This window comes from Pelophylax lessonae, assembly GCF_965119305.1.
Source record: "Pelophylax lessonae genome assembly, chromosome: 2".
In the NCBI taxonomy this organism is placed as follows: Eukaryota; Metazoa; Chordata; class Amphibia; order Anura; family Ranidae; genus Pelophylax; species Pelophylax lessonae.
In genome coordinates, this window is record NC_138769.1 from 63,755,513 (window position 1) to 63,775,543 (window position 20,031).

A 20,031-nucleotide genomic window follows, 5' to 3' on the forward strand; every position below is an offset into this window, starting at 1 on the left:
AGCACACTGAGAGAGACACACCTGGTGGTTCTTGGTGACCTGTCCTCCTGGAGTTAAGGTTAAGGTCCAGACTCCAGCACAGCACAGCAGCACTTCAGAGAAAATTGAGATGATCCTTCCATGTGGTACTGGCAAGCAGGCAGGCAGGCTCAGCTGAGCTAACAGCACTCAGACTTAGGCTCAGGCAGCTACTTCCCCAAGCGACAGCCAAAGGCAGGAAGTCGCAGCTCGAAGAGAGGAGGAGCCAATCATATGTGTCAGTGGGCAGGATAGGGGCTTCCCACTCCCTCTCACTCTGCTCTCAGTGCTGCTGTCCTTCTGGAAGCTTCTGTAACTGGCTGGACAAGTCAAGACATGTCTCTGGAGCCTCAGTCTGTACTAGAGAGGAGGTGTGGAGGCGGAGCAGACAGATGAGAGCACTGTCAGCCAGAGTCTCCCTCATCCCAAGCCAAGCCTACAGCCCGGGCGATGCTCCAGGTGGTCAGATGGAGTAACAGCAGGCAGCAGTATTAAAATAACAGTGCATTTTTATTTTTTTTATTTTCAATGTATATTGAACACTGATGCCCTGGGGGGGGGGTTGACCCCCCCCCCCCCCCCCCCCCCTCCAGAGCATCAGTGTACAATATACATTTAAAAAAATAAACATTTTTTTTGGTAATGTATATTGTACACTGATGCTCTGGGGGGGGGGGGGGGGTTCGACCCCCCCTAACCCCCCCCCCCTTATCTATGGCCCTGTATTTAATAATGACTGTGAAGGGATTTTTAAAACTATCCCAAACTTTTCTATGTAGAGGTATGTTTTTCAAAACCTCCCAAAGCCAGTAATCACATTCTGATTACATCCTGCCTTAATAATTAAATGATAAAGGTGCCAATTCCTGCCCCTTAGTGCAGCTGGCTTTCTGTCCACCACTGTTTATCCTGCATGCTGGCAGGTGAGCAGCTTAAGAAAGATAAGATAAGATAAGATAAGAAGATCTATGGCTTTGTAAGGAGATCTGCAAAACATAGAGCACTACCTGGTCAGTTCTGAAACAGTGTTAATACCCTGTCTTGTCTGTCATTATTTAACATCGATTTAGCTACATTCTTCATGCTTGTGTCAACATCTCAGTAATCACTATGCATAATCACTAACTAATCCTAATATTGATTTGAATAATTTCTTCATGCTTTTGTCAACATCTTAGTAATCATTATGCATACTCACCAACTCATCCTAGTATTGCTTTTACTAATTTCTTTATGCTTTCCTTTTACAGAAACTGCATGCAAGGTAAAGAAGCCATATGATGCACAGGAAAAGGGAATGACCCAGAACAATTTGGATACTGTAACATGGTGGATAACCCCTGCAAACACTAAAAGGCATTTCTGATGAATTTTGGTCCTCATGATCTCTCCACTGTTAAATCTAATTTGCCTATTTATATGATTATTTAATCAAAAATGCAACATAAAATAGCCTGCTTATATTTTTATATAAAAACTGCAAACATTCTTTGAAAAAAAAAACTAGGATTTTTGACTTACCAGTAAAATCAGTTTCTTGGAAGAAAACAGGATCTGTAGTAATTACCATTAGGGCTCTTTCACATGGGCGATCCGATCAGATCCGCCTGTAAGTTTTTTAGGCGGATCTGATCGGATCCTCCATGCAGCTCTATGGGGCAGCGGATGTCAGCGGAGACACCTTCGCTGACACCCGCTGCCATCCGTATCCGATCCTGTCCGTGAAATCTGGACGGATGGAAACCCTCATCTGATCCCCCATAGAGGGCAGCGGGGGCTGAGACACCTCCCTCTCTACTCTGCAAGCGGAGACGGAGCTGTCATCCGCCGGCTCAGCGGGGATCGGCGGATCGATCCCCGCTGAGCAACACGGATCCGCCTACCGAGGCGGACCGTGTGAAAGAGGCCTTAGGTTATATACAGCTAACTTTAGGTGACTGAACACAAAAAAAGTGAAGTCTGCAGGGACATCCCCTCCCACTCCCAGCTAGCCTCAGTTTTGTAGCATGAAATAGGTAGATGGTAAGAACACAGGGGAGAAACCAGTGTCCCGTACTGTACTCCAAAAAACAAATTTTGGTAAATTCTAAATCTTATTTTTAGTACAGGACATAAGCTCTGTAGTCATTATCATTGGGACATCCAAAAGCAGTCCAACTGTGGTGTGGTGAACACCACAGCAGATGTGGTCAAGAAGGCTCAACATACTCAGAGAGCAGCTTGTAGCACTTTATGCAAAAAACTGTAATCAGAGGAGGCCCTAAGATCCACCTGATAGAACTTTACAAATGTGTGAACAGAAGCTCAGGCTGCCTTGCAAAATCAGAAACAGATGCCAATTGCTGAAAAGCCAATGAAACACTAACAGATCTGGTAGAGTGTGCCTTAACAGGGAAGGGAGGAGCCCTATACCCTCAAACGATAACTTGTCTGATGCACCTAACAATGGTGGAGAAAGAAGGATTGTCTGATTCACCTAACAATAGTGGAGCAAGAAGGAGTGAAACCACTGTGGGAACCCTCGAGAATTATAATAAAGGGAATAAGATTACCTACAGTAAAAGAGGCAGTAATTTATTCTATGGGTATGATTCTTGAGGGAAATTGAATTTAATTATACCCCTGATGCTGCATGTACAGTAACTGGTACCTCAAACAGTCTAATGAAACAATAAATATAGGGGGAGTACTGCGCTTCAAGGGTGATATAGTGCGAATCGGTATATCACATAAATATAAATATAAGTTTAGAGTCAGCAAATTCTAATATTCATTTAGATAAATACTGTTCTTATTAACCAACCAATAAATAAAAATTGTTCTTATTCAAGAGGGGAAAAAACAAACAAATAAAAAGTGCTGTAGTGCAATATTCAATTCATCAATCATAAATGTAAATTGATCAATCATTCCGTAATTCAAAATAAAAAATGACAATCAGAAAAATTGCTATATGTGCAAAGTGAATTGATTTTGTGCAAATTAATAAACACATCTAGCTCTGATGAAGGGGGAACACCCCGAAATGCTTAAGCGTTTTTTTGGAGGTCTACATCCTTCCACGGCCTGCGGCAGCTGAGGATGCCCAGTGGAGACCCCTGGTGGTCCCTCATTGCTTATTGCCCGTGTTCCATAATCGTTTTGTGAGTATAATGTATATACATGTCTATTACAATAAATTGTTTTAAAGATAATGCGCTAGGCTGGTGCGCCCTCTGTCCATTTCTCTTTTCCAGTATCTTCTTTGGGTTACCACGACCCGTTGAGAGTGGCAGCACAGCCTGAATTTACTACAATTTGACCTGAATCGCATTTTCCGGATACCAGCCGCAAGGCCACCCCTTAAGCGCAGGAGTCATTTGCTCTTTGTACATAAATTAGTGCAACAGAACAATTCATATACTCCAGTGAGGGCTTTACGAATTTTTAGTATTCCAAACACATTCAATAAACTAAAAAAGTGCTATAGTGTCCAATTATTAGTGATATTTTTCCCAATGTTTCTTTATATTCAAAAATTTTCAAAAACCTCCTCCACCTCAGGAAACCGTGAATAGGGGGGCTCTTCAGTGATGGCACTTCTAGGTGCACTAACCGCTCACCTCAATTTTGCAAAAAATACGCCTGCAGTATTAATGCCAGGGTTGGGATGTCCCTGAGTCGGTGGTGTCACTGAAAGGAAATAAAATCTCCCTGTGTTTGCTGGTGTCAATAAGTGGAAGCTGGTGGACCCCTTCCATTTCTCAGAAGCCCCACCCCTTATAGACTCCACCCGTTTTGTCCCCTGTATTTTGCTTGCGTGAACAAATTCTCCCAATATATCACATATTAAGGGGTCCATCAGTACTAGTATATCCCATAATAGGGAAAAGGGGCCATATTATGGGATATACTGTTAGAGACACTCTATTATGGGATACACTGACTGAGAGTGGCACAAACCCCACAGTACAGACCCCCCCAGCACAAACCCCTCAAGCACAAACCCCGCACAAACCCCTCAAGCACAAACCCCCTAGCACAAACCCCACAGGACAGGCCCTATAGCAAAAACCCCACAGTACAGGCCCCCTAGCACAAATCCCACAGTACAGACCCCCTAGCACAAACCCCACAGTACAGGCCCCCTAGCACAAACCCCACAGTAGAGTCCCCCTAGCACTAATCCCACAGTACAGACTCCCCTAGCACTAATCCAACAGTACAGGCCCACTAGCACAAATCCCACAGTGCAGACCCCCTAGCATAAACCCCACAGTACAGGCCCCCCTAGCACAAACCCCACAGTACAGGCCCCCTAGCACAAACCCAGCATACATGCCCCTTTCAATGTAGTGACCAGCGTACATGCCCCTTTCAATGTAGTGACCAATGTACATGCCCCTTTCAATGTAGTGACCAGCATACATGCCACTTTCAATGTAGTGACCAGCATACATGCCCCTTTCAATATAGTGACCAGCATACATGCCCCTTTCAATGCAGTGACCAGCGTACATGCCCCTTTCAATGCAGTGACCAGCGTACATGCCCCTTTCAATGTAGTGACCAGCATACATGCCCCTTTCAATGTAGTGACCAGAATACATGCCCCTTTCAATGTAGTGACCAGCGTACATGCCCCTTTCAATGTAGTGACCAGTGTACATGCCCCTTTCAATGTAGTGACCAGCGTACATGCCCCTTTCAATGTAGTGACCAGCGTACATCCCCCTTTCAATGTAGTGACCAGCTTACATGCCCCTTTCAATGTAGTGACCAGCGTACATGCCCCTTTCAATGTAGTGACCAGTGTACATACCCCTTTCATGTAGTAAGTTGCTTAAAGAGGTAACTGAGGGTGAAAAGTCAGAGTATAGGGTATGCTTGAGTGACATCAGCATATTCTTCATGGTGATTACAGATAGTGGCTGGTCTGTGTCAGGGAATGAGTCAAGTGGTGAAGTATGTGGGGAGGTTGAGTTTGAGGTGGCAGTGAAGGGGTTAATATGCTGACTTGGGTCTGTGTCCTCTCTACGGGGTTTGGATTTAGCAGGGCTGGCTGTGGTAGGTGTAGCAGGGGGAGAGGACTCACCATCCAGCGTTGTGAAGGAGAAGGAGTTCTGCTGCTGCTGACTGGAGACGAATCCTGCTTGTGAGGAGAGGAGCCGCTCTGTCTATGTGAGGGAGCCGTCAGCGCCATCTTGCCCTCGGCTCGAGTCTGACAAGGGGAAGAAGTTGGTGAGCTTCTGGGGCCCTTTGTGGAGCTTCCTGCGCCTGGACATTATCCCGGAGGGCGGTGTGGGTCTCCTGGGGCGGTGTAGGGACACTTGTGCCTTCCGTGCTGTCGGTTAGAGCGAGCCGCTGTTAGCTGGGGATGTCGCGGAGCTGCGGTTTCAGGCTTCCATCCACTCCGCCGGCTAGCCACGCCCCCGGATGTCCTCTATGATTGGTCCAGGCTGGAGACTGGACCAATCACAGCCATAACATTAGTAAAGTGGGGAGTGTCGGGGCACACTGCTCTGCACCCCGATGACCCCCAGAAGGTCGCCAATCGGCAGCTCTGCTGCACGCACGTGGGGTGCAAATCCTCACCCCCCCATAGCCACCAGCTAGTCCGGCGCCCCTAGTGGGCTGAAAATTGTATTTTTTTTCCTTTTTTTTATTGGGCCACAGATTGGGGGGGTGGCGCCCCTGCGCCCCCTATAGACCGGCCGCCACTGGTGTCAATGAAGGGAAAAATGCCATTGTGTTGGTGGTGTCACTGGAAGAAATACAAATACAAAGCTTCTTCCCCACACCCATGTACCCCATATCTTCTTCCCAGTTTACAGCTACCCCCTCTTTCTATGCCAGTACAAAGTTCTCCCACCTTAAGCTATTTACCCAGTCCTCTGCAGGAGGAGCAGCTGCCAGGAGGCTAAGCTGTCATGCTCTATACGAGTGCTCCCTGCTCTGCAGCATGAAAGCCCAGCCTCCTGGCAAACGCTTCTCCTGCAATAGGGATGTGCTGTCATTTAGGATGCTGTTGTAAATACAGAAGCCAGCACAGAAAGCCGACTTCTGCATATAAAAAAGTGACAGCAGGGAGCACATGGCTAGTGCAGAGGTGGTGGTACTAAGTACCGCTATGCCCCAGGTGAAAAAAATCCCTGCTTACAGGAGTGATACTGCTGTCATTCTTGTCAGTGTGGCAGGGAGAAGACAGCAGCTGGAACTCCCAGTGCACCCCCTCCTCTACATAGAACCGCTGATGGCATGAAAGTACCTCTAGAGCTAAAGCGCTAGAGTGTGGGGACAGAAGATTGTCCTGAGGCAGGAAGATTCTGGACAGGGCCATATCTAATGTGAGGCCCAGGTACTCCAAATCTGTGCAATGGGTCCAGCAATGACCTTCTCACATTAAGGATCCCACTAAACGTCTGCACTGTCTGCTGGATGTCAGTTATTAGGACAGTGAGCACTGGTAATTTAACACAAGATTATTAATTTACCCAACAACATAAATTCCTGAGCACAGAGGAGAGCAAAGACCAAAGGGAACAGTTAAAAATAGCTAATGTAGATTTACCACTGCAAAACATAGATAGTGCTGATGAGGCACTATGTGCAGCATGGATGTTTATTGAGCCTGGAAAATCCTCTGGAAAGAGGGGAGCAATGACTGACCTGACAGTTTCCATCAGGAACTTTTGCACCCTTAGATTCCATTTGGTTTGGGAACTAAAAAAGGTAGAAGTATAAAAACAGTTATTTTATTAGTACAGGATAATAACTCCTTAACACAAGAGCTGCTGGACAGAAGCAAGCAGACCCACCCACTGTAACAGGGAGAGGGGCAAGTTAGAACTGCGGTTTGTAGACCCCGGAAATGATGTTCTGGACCCAGGCATGTGAGATATTTTGCAGTCTGAAAAGTGGGGACTCCCCATTGCTGGGAAGAATCCTTGGAACAGCCTAGCTTGACTTGGAAGGTCATGTTCTTTTATGAAAATACATTCCTTCATTATATTTGGAACTGAACAACTGAGTGGGACAAAATAAATGTTTCCTAACCTCATTAGAAGAAACCGTACTGGTAGAGAGACAAGCCTTCTTTTTCTGGGAGAGAAGATAATTCTTAGATCCTGTATCAAGCAGAAATTCACCTTTATAGGTTAACCATTCAAGAATCTTTTTTGCATGGGAGTTCAGCTGACCAGCATTTAAGTCAAAGGATCCTGCATATTTGGATGGCAAGAAGACTAATCCTAGAGATATGAGGAAGTGTTGCAGAATCTTAAGTCAACAGCCAAAGTATATATGTCATAAGTATGGTCACTGACGCACATAACAATGAAAATGTTAATTGACCATGGAGGGAGCTAAGATCTCAGGCTATGCCTTTAGTACAGAAAGTCTGTCAGGAACCTTGTGCAGCAAGTTCTCATTGTCATGCAGCAATGAGAATTTGCTGCACAAGGTTCCTGACACAGATTGCCATAGAAGCAATTGCAGGTTTCATGGCAAGGTTTGCCAACGAAAGAGAGCTCAAAAGAGGGCCTCTAATTTTTGTCTACCTGGATCTTGAATCTGGATTATCTTACATGGGCAAAGTAAGGGTCTTGAAACAACGGGAAATGGAAGGATGCTCACTGGCCCTCACACATCCCAAGGGGATTTAGGAGTTAAAAAAAGAAACCTGGGCACAGGTTTTATATTTTCATGCATTGTTGAAAGGGAGTATTAAATGATAGAAACACTGTAAAACAAAGTGCACTTGCTTTATTCTCTTTCTATTACACTTAATACATGTTGTCAAGGGGTACTAAATCCTCTCATGTCATTGTTCTGTGCGTCAGTGACCATACTTATGACATATATACTTTGGCTGTTGATGAAGTATGTGAGATTGGGGGTCTATGATCTTATGTGTAAAGGGAAGAGGGAATAGTTGAATGCTAGAGTCATACATCCAATTCATTATATCAAGATTAAAGGGTGATACAATTAACTTGGAAATGATATATGTTTGAGTGATCTAAACTTGATAAAAAGCAACTCCGTGCTCTGTCATACTGCATTACGTTGATTATGTTTAGTAGTAGCGCAGGGAATTTCAAATATAGTCCTTTCTACTGATATAAGACAAGCACCACACACACTTTCCAAATAAAAACATCAGGGGGTTACAAAGAGTGTACAGCCATTCGCTTTCCTGTTCTTTCATTCTACGGAGGCAGTTGCCATAGTGATTCTTTATGCTTTGCTTGAGGTACACAGTTAAAAAGAATCCAATGATGCTTCACCTAAATAGCTCTTGAAATATTATAACAAATTAAAGTAATGAGCAGGGGAAGTAGAGGCACATGTTACAACAGAGAAAAACTTCCGCTGACTTACATCAAAACACCACTGCCAGCAATAACAAACAGTCTATATACTCTCTTTATCTAACTATCTCCATATCTGTTAATTGATGGATGGTCCATCCATTCATCCCCTACTCACTGTTTAATCCTTAATTTTTTTTTCTAGTTTGGGAAATATAAGGGTTGAATTAAAGTTTTTTTATACACTAAGCAGAGGTAACCTCAGTTTCTGGACCTGGGGGCCATTAGCCCAGGAGAAAAAGTGAGCTGTCATCCAAAGAGGGATAGAGTGGGAACCTTCTAATTGGGACACTTTAAGTGGAGTTCCAGCCATTTCTGTGTTTATTAAAAGTCTGCACCTACAAAAAGTGTAGCTGCTAACTTTTAATTAACACATACTCACCTGTCCCAGGATCCAGCAATGCAGCCACCTGAAGCCTCGGTCCTCTCCCTCTCCTCTCGGCCACGCTGGCATCACTAGTTCGGGCACCCAACTATGACAGCTTGCGGCTTTACAGCCAGGTGTGGACTGCACATGCACGAGTCGTGCTGTGCATTCTGAATGGACGGGTAATTTTCCAGGACCTCTACATCTCCTAGAAGCTTGCAGGGAGGGAGGGGGAGAGGAGAACTTATGCTCGGGGCACTGTGGCGCTCCAAGTGAAAGTGGGAGCTAGGTACTTGTCAAAACTAGGTATCCCCCCCCCCCAAAAAAAATAAATAAATGACATGCCGAGTGTGGCATGTCAGGGGGTCAGGAGTACTTAAAGCAGAAGTTCCACTTTTGGGTGGAACTTTGCTTTAATTGGGCAAGAAATATCATGGTAAGGTATTCTCTTACGAAAGTTTCTAAGCCTTCCCATATCTATCTATCTATCTATCTATCTATCTATCTATCTATCTATCTATCTATCTATCTATCTATCTATCTATCTATCTATCTATCTATCTATCTATCTATCTATCTATCTATCTATCTATCTATCTATCTATCTATCTATCTATCTATCTATCTATCTATCTATCCATCCATCCATCCATCCATCCATCATTTAAATTTAATAAATACATTCCATGGTTACCTAGAGTTGCTTGTACAAATGATTGTCTGCTGAAATTTTGATTGTATCCATTTTACTCACCTGGGTTTACTGAATTACTACCATTTTCCTTGTAGTAGTTATACAGATTACATCAGACATTTCATGTACAGCAGTCAGAATTACAACATCCTACCTAATGCAAAATCAAATTTAGGAACACTAAATGTGCTTAGGTGTGGAACAAATTTGCCCAAGTGTCCACCTCTCATGTAATCAGATTCTGATGTTATGCAATCATTCGTTTTGATTAGCAGGTAGGTTAACACACAATAAATGGAGCTTGTGGATACTTTACACAAGTGGAAATCAAACAAGGAATTAATTTTTTTTTTTTTTTTTTTATAGCACAGTACCATGTAGCGCCCTTGCCTAAGCTTTATTAGGACCAGAGGATGTCAATTGAAGAACTTAGTTATTAAGGTGTGCAAAGGATAAACTTGTCAGTAATGGCATTTTACCTTTTGGTTTCTCAGTGTGGTGTAGAGAATTAAAAAGGGAATTTGATTGAGTGTGAGCAACAAGAATTGGATTGCTTTTGGGTAAAAACTTGACTGCACACAAGCTGATTGGTCACTAGCCACAAAACAAAGAACTTCAGTGCTGGGTTAGTGACAGTTTATTTTACTGAGGTTGCAAACTACATGCACCATAAATGGAGGGCTAATATTAGTAGAGCTACCGCCAAGGTAGAACAGTTGAAAGGACAAAAATACAGGTGCCCTGTTGGCAGGACACCCAGAACACAGAATGGCCTTCACCACAGTGACTTGCAACCTGAAAACACTAAAGTACAATACAACTTTGCTCACCAACTGCTTTTCTGTAGGTTTTGTCACTTTTGCTGCACTCATTACTCTTTATTGCATAGGGAGAGCCAATAACTGTTGCCAGGGCTGAAGAATCACTATGACTTGACTTGATCTTTTTTGTGGAAGCAGTACCTCCCCAACTGTGTCAGAGTCAGAGCTGCATCTCAAATCAGCAGAATTCATTTGATTTGCTAATAGGAAAACGCTAGCTCTGACTCAACAGCTGGAATGTTTGACATCTGCAGATTGACCACTGCTTCCACACAGAGAGAAACAATCCTTCTCTGCATAATGCTAGCAGGGGACGGACTTTTCCAATAAGGCTCTGCTGCTTTCTAAAGAAAACCAACTGTAAAGCTTTACATATCTTTGTTATGATTCACCTGAAATGTATTTAGCAGATTTTTAGGTGAACTTTTAAGAGGCCACTTTATACAGTACATTGCTGAACGGTATGAGGGGCAATGCACCACAAACATACAGTACTACATATTAAAATATATACATACAAATATTTGGAGTATGCTTGTCTGATTTGTGTTGCCCACATTCATGCATTATTTAATCCCTCAATTTATTGGGTCTTTCTTCCATTTAGCAGTGAAAGACACAAAAGTGAAACACTGTGTGCACAAAAGTCTGTTCACATGCTAAATTTATATAAGGGTATGCTAGAAACACACACACATGCAACCCAGCTGTATAGGAGACAGTGCAGTTGGAGAAGAAAAAATTGCCCTCAAGGAATGATATTGGTTATTGCCTGTCCATTGTGGATATGGTCTTATCAGAGCAGCCAATGCTTGGCTATCAGTGTACCCTTAGTTGGATAAGCTACTTTTCCCTGTAGGCTGAGATTAATTTCTGATTTTGCAATTATTTTCTCTAAAACTCTCCATTGCATCTCTTGAACTCTGTCTAACCCTTGTGTGCTTTCTAAACATGTGCCATACTCAGCACCACTGCATCTAATACACCACCATCATACCTGCATATCAGTAAGACTGTAAACATGTCAATCATTCCAATGTATAAAATAAGTGTTACCATAGTTACAAGGAAGTCAAATTTGAATATTTTGTCAGTGTAAGAAAAACAGACTATTGAAATTGAAACATTATAATTAATAACATTAAATTACAAAATGGTTTGTGTAGAAAGGATATATATTATGTTCTGATTACTTTTTTAAAGTATATCTAAATCTAAATCTTTTTTCTTTTTTTACTTTGGATAGCTTAGGGAATAGGTAAAGGACAATTTCTCTTTGGGTGAAGATGCCCTTTAAATGTACCCCAGTGTAGCCTGCACACAATATTTACATTCATATTTGCTCCCAACTTCTCACTGTATGGCTCTTCCTGGCATCACATAGCGCAGAGAAAACCAGAAAAGTCTGAGATGGGAGTTTACTCACACTTTAAAGCAGTTGGTGCAGGGATTCCCACTGTCTGCCTTCTTTGGAATTGTATCTTCTGTACATGTATGATGGTTAGGTACATAAAAAGGGATTAGAGGTGATTACACATAGCAATGATTAAAAATAAATTCAGCAGCTAATACCTATGAGGTCTTCCATTAATTAAGTCATAGAATTATAAGGCAAAATTCATCAAAAACTTTGACACAAGTCCCCCTCCTCCACAGCCACCAACATGACATTAAAAATATGAGAAAGGGGGTTACTATAAGTCCCCCTTTCCTATGGGATGGCGGAAGGGTAGAAGGTTAGCTAGTTTGGGCACAGGTAGTTTTAATTAGTTTTAGGTAAGAGGTTTCAGCCATTTTATAATGGTTTAACCACTTAAGCCCCGGAAGATTTTACCCCCTTCCTGACCAGGGCCTATTTTGCGATTCGGCACTGCGTGATTTTAACGGACAATTGCGCGGTCGTGCGACGCTGTACCTAAACAAATTTGGTGTCCTTTTTTTCCCACAAACAGAGCTTTCTTTTGGTGGTATTTGATCACCTGTGCGATTTTTTGATCATGCGCTATAAACAAAAAAAGAGCGTCAATTTTGCAAAAATAACAATATTTTTCACATTTTTTTATATGAAATTCCCCACAAAAAAAATGTAAAAATCTAAATTTTTTAACATTTTCGGCCAATTTGTTTTATGCTACATATGTTTGGTAAAAAAAAATTGCAAAAAGCGTATTTTGATTGATGTGCGCAAAAGTTATTGCGTTTACTAACAAAGGGAAAGATTTTTGTCATTTTTGTTGTTTTTTTTTTTAACGCGTAATGGCGACGATCTGCGTTTTTTTTTTTGCGGTACTGCGACATTGCGGCAGACAGATCGGACCCTTGACTGACATTTTTGACACTTTTTGGGTTACCAGTGACATTTCTACAGTAATCAGTGCTATAAATATGCACTGTTACTGTAAAATTACACTGGCAGTGAAGGGGTTAACTTTTTTTGAGAGGGAGGGGCTATGTGTGTCCCTAGGGGCGTGATTCTAACTGTGATTGGCTGTGGCTTGAGATGTATGAACAGTGATCAACGGTTCTACATAGTAGAACCGTATGATCATCATTCATACAGCGGGGAGAATGACAGGCGGCTTGTTTACACTAGCCGTCTGACTTTCTCCCTCTCTACCGACGATCGCGAGTGACCGGCGGACGATCGGGTCCGCCGGTCACACGCGCGGGGGGGTCCATGACCGCGCGGGAGCGGGAGCGCGCCCCCGCCGGCGCGCTTGCTCCTGAGACCCTCACAGGCTATCGACGTAGACCTACGTCGCTCTGCCTGTGAGGGGCTGACTGCCGCAGTAAATATACTGTGAGCAGTCGGCAAGTGGTTAATATTAGGTGAGTGAACTTTTGACTCCCCTCAGATCACTGGCCCCTTCCTGCTCTGCGAATCCCACCTTTACTAGTAGCTGGGCAGTTTAGGTCAGGTAACCAGGCAGTTTTTAGTTCCCCTCAGTTTTTCCAGTGAATGAGCCCCTTTCCCGCCCATACTTTCTCACCTATGGGCTCTGCAGTACCTCAGAAACAGGCTTATTTAAGCAGGGTTCCATCAGCTTAGGGCTCAATCCCTTCAAGAAATCTCCTACCTGCATTCCCTGCCCTCCCTCCCCTTTTGGTTTGTCGCAGCTACAATATTAATTGGTTGGGTCACCTCTGCTTTGCAGAGGGGGATGGTTTTTTGAAGTATTATGGATGTTTTGAATTTTGTGGTTATATCTTGTTAATGCAACCTGAGTTGTTTATGACTAGGTTGTTATGGTGATGTTTGAATTAATATTTGATGATTATTCATGTTTGTTTACCAGTTAATAAACAGCCGCGGCCTTATTTATGCAAACATTTGAGTCCGAGTGCCTTATTCTATTTATTTATTTAAGTTAAGTATATTATATGTTGTGTTAATATTTCCTAAAAAAAAAAAAAAAAAAAAGGGGGAATTTAAAAGATGCAAATTTAACTCCTTCCTGCCATTCCATAATATGGTCCTTCCAAATCACAAACAAATGAAAATGCTTTAGAAGGCACTTCTCATTGTTTTACTAAGGCAAATCTCTTAGGAGTCTTTTCTAGCTCACTAACTAATACATCCTAATATGATAACAAAGCCACATTAGTTTTCAACAGGCTACTTGACCTAATTTTTGAGGACATTATGCTGCCTAATGGAAGCCAAGATGTAGAACACACTTTTAACCACTTTAACTCCGCTCACATTGCTGCTACTGCAGCAATGTGGCTTGTTATCGTCCAGCGACTGTAGTGTATCAACACAGACAAGCTGTACAGGTTGCTTCTTTATTCACTGCACATCAGCATGCAACTAACTTCAGCCACACCCAGCTCCCAGACATATACATAATTGTAACATTTTGCAGACAGCAACTTAACCCGTTGCTTACCATACTACATTCCCTCCTCTCTTTGAATAAAACATAACATGCACAACGTATTAATAAGATTAACAAAATGCATGGATGAACAACTAAAAATTTAACCTATAAACTCCTGACTATACACATAGTCCTTAAGGTAGGCCGGTGGATTTGTTGCTCGTTTTTCTCTTGGCCATTCCGATGTGGATGGTTGTGGATTGAAGTCTGGATCACTGGCAGTATCATCACTACTCTTTGCCTGTTCGCCATCTTCCGATACTTGACCTTCTGACTCAATAAATTTCTTCACAAATGAGGAATTACGCACTTTTGTGTGTCCATCTAAATCCTCAAAAACCACTTGAGTACCTCTTTTCTCCTTTACAACATAAGGCTCAGGTTCAAAGGACGGAGCCAGTTTGTTAAACCGATCACTTTGAAGCAACACCTTATCACCCTGTTGAAGGCCACTAGGTTGACACTGGCGGCGGTGGTTTGCATACTGTTCAGCCCGGATCTTCCTTTCCTCATCAATATGCCGAAAAGGTTTCTGACTTGTAGGAGGACCCCCAATGTCTGGCAATTTTGTCCTGAATTTGTGACCACAAAGAAGTTCCGCAGGACTAACGCCAGTGACAGTATGCGGAGTTGTGCGATAAGCCAAAAGAAAACGCCACAGTTCCTTTTTCCAGTCTCTTCTCTCTAAATGAGCAATCCGCAAAGCTTTCAGCAAGGTTCGATTCTGGCGTTCCACTTCCCCGTTAGCCTGTGGCCAGTATGGAGTTGTACGATGATGTTCAATAGCATTTGATTTCAGATAATCCTGAAATTCCTGAGAAGTAAATTGGGCACCATTATCACTCACAATCCGTTTAGGCAACCCATGAGATGCAAAAATGCTCTCCAACCCCTCAATTACAGTTGATGATGTAGCTTTAGTGAGAACTACCACCTCTTGCCACCTTGAATAATAGTCCACAACAACTAAAAGATGGTGTCCAGATGGAATGTCGCACAGATCAATGGCTAAATCTTCCCATGGTCCCTCAGGTAGAACAGTGTGAGTTACTGGTTCTGGTTTAGGTTTGCTGCCCACCAACTGACATGCTCGACATGAAGAAACCAAACGTTCCACATCCTTGTCAATTCCTGGCCACCAGACTTTCTCACGTAATCTTTGTTTGGTGCGTACAATGCCTTGATGGCCCTCATGGGCTAAATGTAATGTACGTTTCCGTAAATCTTTAGGCATCACAATACGATTGCCACGTAGAACTAGTTGTCCTGCAATACTCAGCTCTTGTTTGATTCTGTGATAGCTTGGGTCACAATCCACCCAAACCCCTTGTCTTACACATTTTCTCAACCGAGCAATTTCCGGATCCACAGATGACAATTCTTCAACCTCCCGCGGTGTCAATGCCTGAGGCATGGCGTTAGTAGCCACAAAACGAATGTACTCTTCTGCCAGGTTATGAACAGGTGCAGAAGACTGAGGCAATCTGGAAAGTGCATCTGCCGCATTAGTCGGTCCAGGTCTGTACCGCACTGTAAAGCGATATGGTAACAATCTGAGAACCCATCTCTCAATTCTGGCGGATGGTTTTGAGCGTGGCGAATATATCACTTCCAGAGGCTTGTGGTCTGTGATGATTTCAAAATCAAGGCCGTAGAGATAGGTGTGAAACCTTTCACATCCCCAAACAACAGCCAAAGCTTCTTTCTCGGTCTGAGAATAACGTCTCTCTACATCAGTGAGGGATCTGCTTGCATACTGAATAGGCCTGTAATCGCCTGTGCATTGTCTCTGAACCAAGATGGCGCCTAACCCCACAGGGCTAGCATCGACAATAACTTGGGTGTGTGCAGTAGGATTGAAATAAGCCAAAGTTGTGGCGCAAGTCAGCCGTCTCTTAAGTTCATCAAATGCACCTTGTTCCAAAAAGCCCCACTTCCACAGGACTGCTTTGCGAGTCAGCACTCTCAAAGGTTCACTGACAGTCACCATATCTGGAATAAACTTGGCACAGTAATTCACTAGCCCAAGAAAACTGCGTACTTCTGCAGGGTTTTCAGGATTTCTGGCATCAGACACAGCTTTAATTTTACAGTCCTCCGGACCAATGCCCCTGTCAGACAGCACATGGCCCATAAAAGTCATTTTATTCATTTGAAATGTGCATTTCTTCTGATTTAATGTTAACCCTTTCTCCTTCAAGCGATTTAGCACTGCACGGAGACGTTCGTCGTGCTCCTGTGTGTTTGTTCCCCACACAATTATATCATCAGAAATGTTATGCGTGCCTTCACAACCATGTAGCACTTGCTGAATCACATGTTGATAGGCCTCCGGTGCGGACGATACGCCAAACATCAACCTCTTGTATCTAAAAAGACCTTTATGGCTTGCAAATGTAGTGATGACTCTAGATGCTGGGGTCAATTCAATCTGATGATAACCCCATTTCAAATCCAGTTTACTGAAGACACTTGCCCCATTCATTGCATGCAGAACATCTTCAATAGTGGGAATTGGATGTCTCTCTCTCTGCACAGCTTGGTTAGCACATCTCATGTCCACACAAATCCGAATATCTGTGCCCTTTGGTACAACAACTAACGGCGATACCCACGGAGTGGGCCCTTCCACAGGTTCAATAATGTCAAGGTCTAGCAGCTCTGCCAGTTTGTGCTCAACAGGTGATCTCAGGCTATAAGGAAGTCTGCGTACTGGCTGTGCAATAGGCTTTACATGTGAATCAATGTGAAGCTCCAACTGAAAATCCTTTAATTTTCCAAACCCAGAGAAGCAATCTTTAAATTCCTATTTCAATGCAGAAATAGCAGGAGACACCATATTCACTCTTGCGCTGCCTACATCACGGCCAATCTGTAACACCCCTAGTGCCATTGCGGTTTGACGACCAAGCAGAGGCGACCCTGTGCCATCTACAACATAGAATTCGGTCTGCAATGGAGGACCAGTCTCATGTGTTTGAACAGAGGTATAAAATTTGCCTTTAAGTTGCAGTGGTGTACTGGAGCCATAAGTATAAATCTGTTTAGTGGTGTTACACAATTTAAGGTGATTTTCTCTGCCATTAAGACTGTGCCAAGAAGCCAAGTCCATAACATTGCATGTAGCTCCAGAGTCAATCAACACTGACACATCTGTATTTCCAATCTTAATGGTTAATGTCCCAGCTTGCAGAGAACACAGGGAGAATATAAATTCACAGTCAGGAGCACTCTCTTTATCCTCAGCTATAACATTTACTTGTGCAGATTGTCCTTTGGTTTTGTTATCTCTGGTTGTACTTCTACACACAGCTGCAAAATGACCTGTCTTTCCACAAGCATAGCACATTTTATTCTGTACCACAGTGCAGTCCTGACTTGTGTGTCCCGCCCTGCCACATTTATTGCAGGTGATATGTAAAGTCCTCTTTGGAAAACTCTCTTTCCTACTCCAGATATTCCTATTATTATAGATAGGTTTGGAGACTGTATTGACAGATGCAGTGTTCTTGGTTTCAATATGCAGAGCCTGGAGCTCAGACAGTTCAATGGCTCTTGCAATCTCCTGCAGACTAGTAAGTGTGAGACTAGGTTCTCTCAATAATCTCCTCCTGAGGTGCACAGATGTGCATTTCTCTATGACCTGATCTCTGATTATCTCCTCAGTTACAGTCCCAAAATCACAAGACTTTGCCAGATATTTCAGCCTAGTCACATAACTGTCTGTGGTTTCTCCCAGTTCTTGCACAGCCTGTCTAAACTTATATCTTTCATAGGGAATATTTTTCTTTGGCTCAAAGTACTCACTCAGTCTATTCATGGCTGTCTCATAGTCTGAATCTTCCCCTGTTGCTCCCAGGGTTTCAAAAATGTCCTGAACTTGAGGTCCAGCTAGATGCAGCAGCATGGCTCTCTTCTGAGCAGGTGCAGTCACTCCTGTGGCTATAACATAGAGCTGAAATCCCTTCTTCCACTTGTCCCAGCGCTGTGAGAGACTAGTGTGGTCTCCAGACACATCAAACGGTCCGATAGCCGGTAAATCCAGAAAGCTAGCCATCCTCGTCGCCAAAATGTAGTGTATTAACACAGACAAGCTGTACAGGTTGCTTCTTTATTTCACTGCACATCAGCATGCAACTAACTTCAGCCACACCCAGCTCCCAGACATATACATAATTGTAACATTTTGCAGACAGCAACTTAACCCGTTGCTTACCATACTACAGCGACGTAGACCTACGTCGCTGGACTCCGCCCCTTGTGGGTGGCGCGCGAGCGGTGCCGGAGGCTCGCTCCCGCTGTGTTCAGTTACAGCGGGAGTCGGGCCAGGGGAGGAGTGGCAGGGATCGCCACCGCTCTTCCCCAATCATCGGGGGAATCGAGTTTGGAGATCCGCCCGCTTGTGTAAACAGAGCGGGCGGATCTCCTAAGTGACAGGCAGGGACAGATAGCATGGTTCAGCATAGCTGAACATCCTATCTGTCCCTGACTCACTCAGTCCCCTCCCCCCCACACGTTAGTAAGCACCAGGCATACATTAACCCCTCCCTCTCCAATAAAATGAACCCCTTCCCTGCCAGTGTCATTTTTACAGTAACAGTGCATATGTATAGCACTCATTACTGCAGTAATGTCACTGGTACCCCCAAAAGTGTCAAAAATGTCAGTCAAGGGTCCGATCTGTCCGCCGCAATGTCACAGTCCCGCAAAAAAAAAAAATTGCAGATCGCCGCCATTACGCGTTAAAAAAAAAACACCAAAAATTACAGAAATCTTTCCTGTAGTTAGTAAACGCAATAAATTTTGCGCAAACCAATCAAAATACGCTTATTGTGATTTTTTTTACCAAACATAGGTAGCAGAAAACAAATTGGCCAAAAATGTAAAAAAAAAAAAAATTTTTACATTTTTTTGGGGGGGAAATTCATATAAAAAAATGTTAAAAATATTGTTATTTTTTCAAAATAAATGCTATTTTTTTTTTGTTTATAGCGCAAAAAGTAAAAATCGCACAGGTGATCAAATACCACCAAAAGAAAGCTCTGTTTGTGGGAAAAAAAGGACGTAAATTTAGTTTGGGTACAGCGTCGCACAACCGCGCAATTGTCAGTTAAAGTCGCACAGCGCCGAATCGCAAAAAGTGGCCCAGACGTAAGACAGCAAAATCCTCCGGTGGTAAAGTGGTTAAAAGCTTATCTTTCCCATCATACTTTTTGTTTACAACAGGGCCCTGGTACAAGTATTTCCAAGTAGTAAATGTAACTGCTGCTACATCAGGGCAATCATTGTTGTAAAAAAAGGGTTAAACAGCTAGACAGAAATGTATTAGCATCATCATGTAATGTTCTATAGGTTTAATTTGAGTGTCCTTTTGCAAAACCCTACTAATCTTTATTCTGTGTGCAGCCATCATATATAAGAGCCTACGTTGGCAGACTTTTGTTAGCATTAAGCAGGTTTTGCATTCCTGCTATGCTATGAAAATACAAACTCCCTTAAATCAGATCAAGTGCAAGTCAAAAGGAAAGGAAGTTAACATCAGGTTATTTGCAACTGTCAATGAATTCCAAATGATCTTAGAAGTGTCTTAAACTGATATCAAACAAATGCCTTTGGCACAGGCCCAAAGCCAACACAGGCCCCAAATATTTTGCATTATATAATTTGTTAGATTCCTACCTCAATGGACTAACTACACAGTATTACAAAGGCGCTATTGTTTATTTTAACTGTACCTTTGAGAACTAAACACAGCAGTTATACACACAACAGATATTGCGAAGCTCACTGATGTATAGCAGCAGACTGGGGCTTAGCATTGTAAGGTCTCTATAGATCAGTCCACTATATAGATGCATCAGCCTGAGAATAATTACAGATAAACATGAAATCCGGCAAT

The 20,031-nt window shown here is 43.0% G+C and overlaps 1 protein-coding gene across 2 annotated transcripts in view; it reads right to left on the reverse strand.

Moving 5' to 3' along the window:
- The window catches only part of HTR1F (5-hydroxytryptamine receptor 1F), a 445,099-nt gene that overhangs the window by 167,729 nt on the left and 257,339 nt on the right, over positions 1–20,031 (reverse strand). Inside the window, exon 1 of one of the 2 annotated variants that reach the window (XM_082244851.1) lies at positions 1,540–1,592. The exons of the other annotated variant lie outside the window; for it this stretch is intronic. The gene's annotated coding sequence lies outside the window, so the exon portion shown is untranslated. Of the gene's footprint in view, positions 1–1,539; positions 1,593–20,031 lie in introns of those variants that run through there. 2 annotated transcript variants of the gene reach the window in all.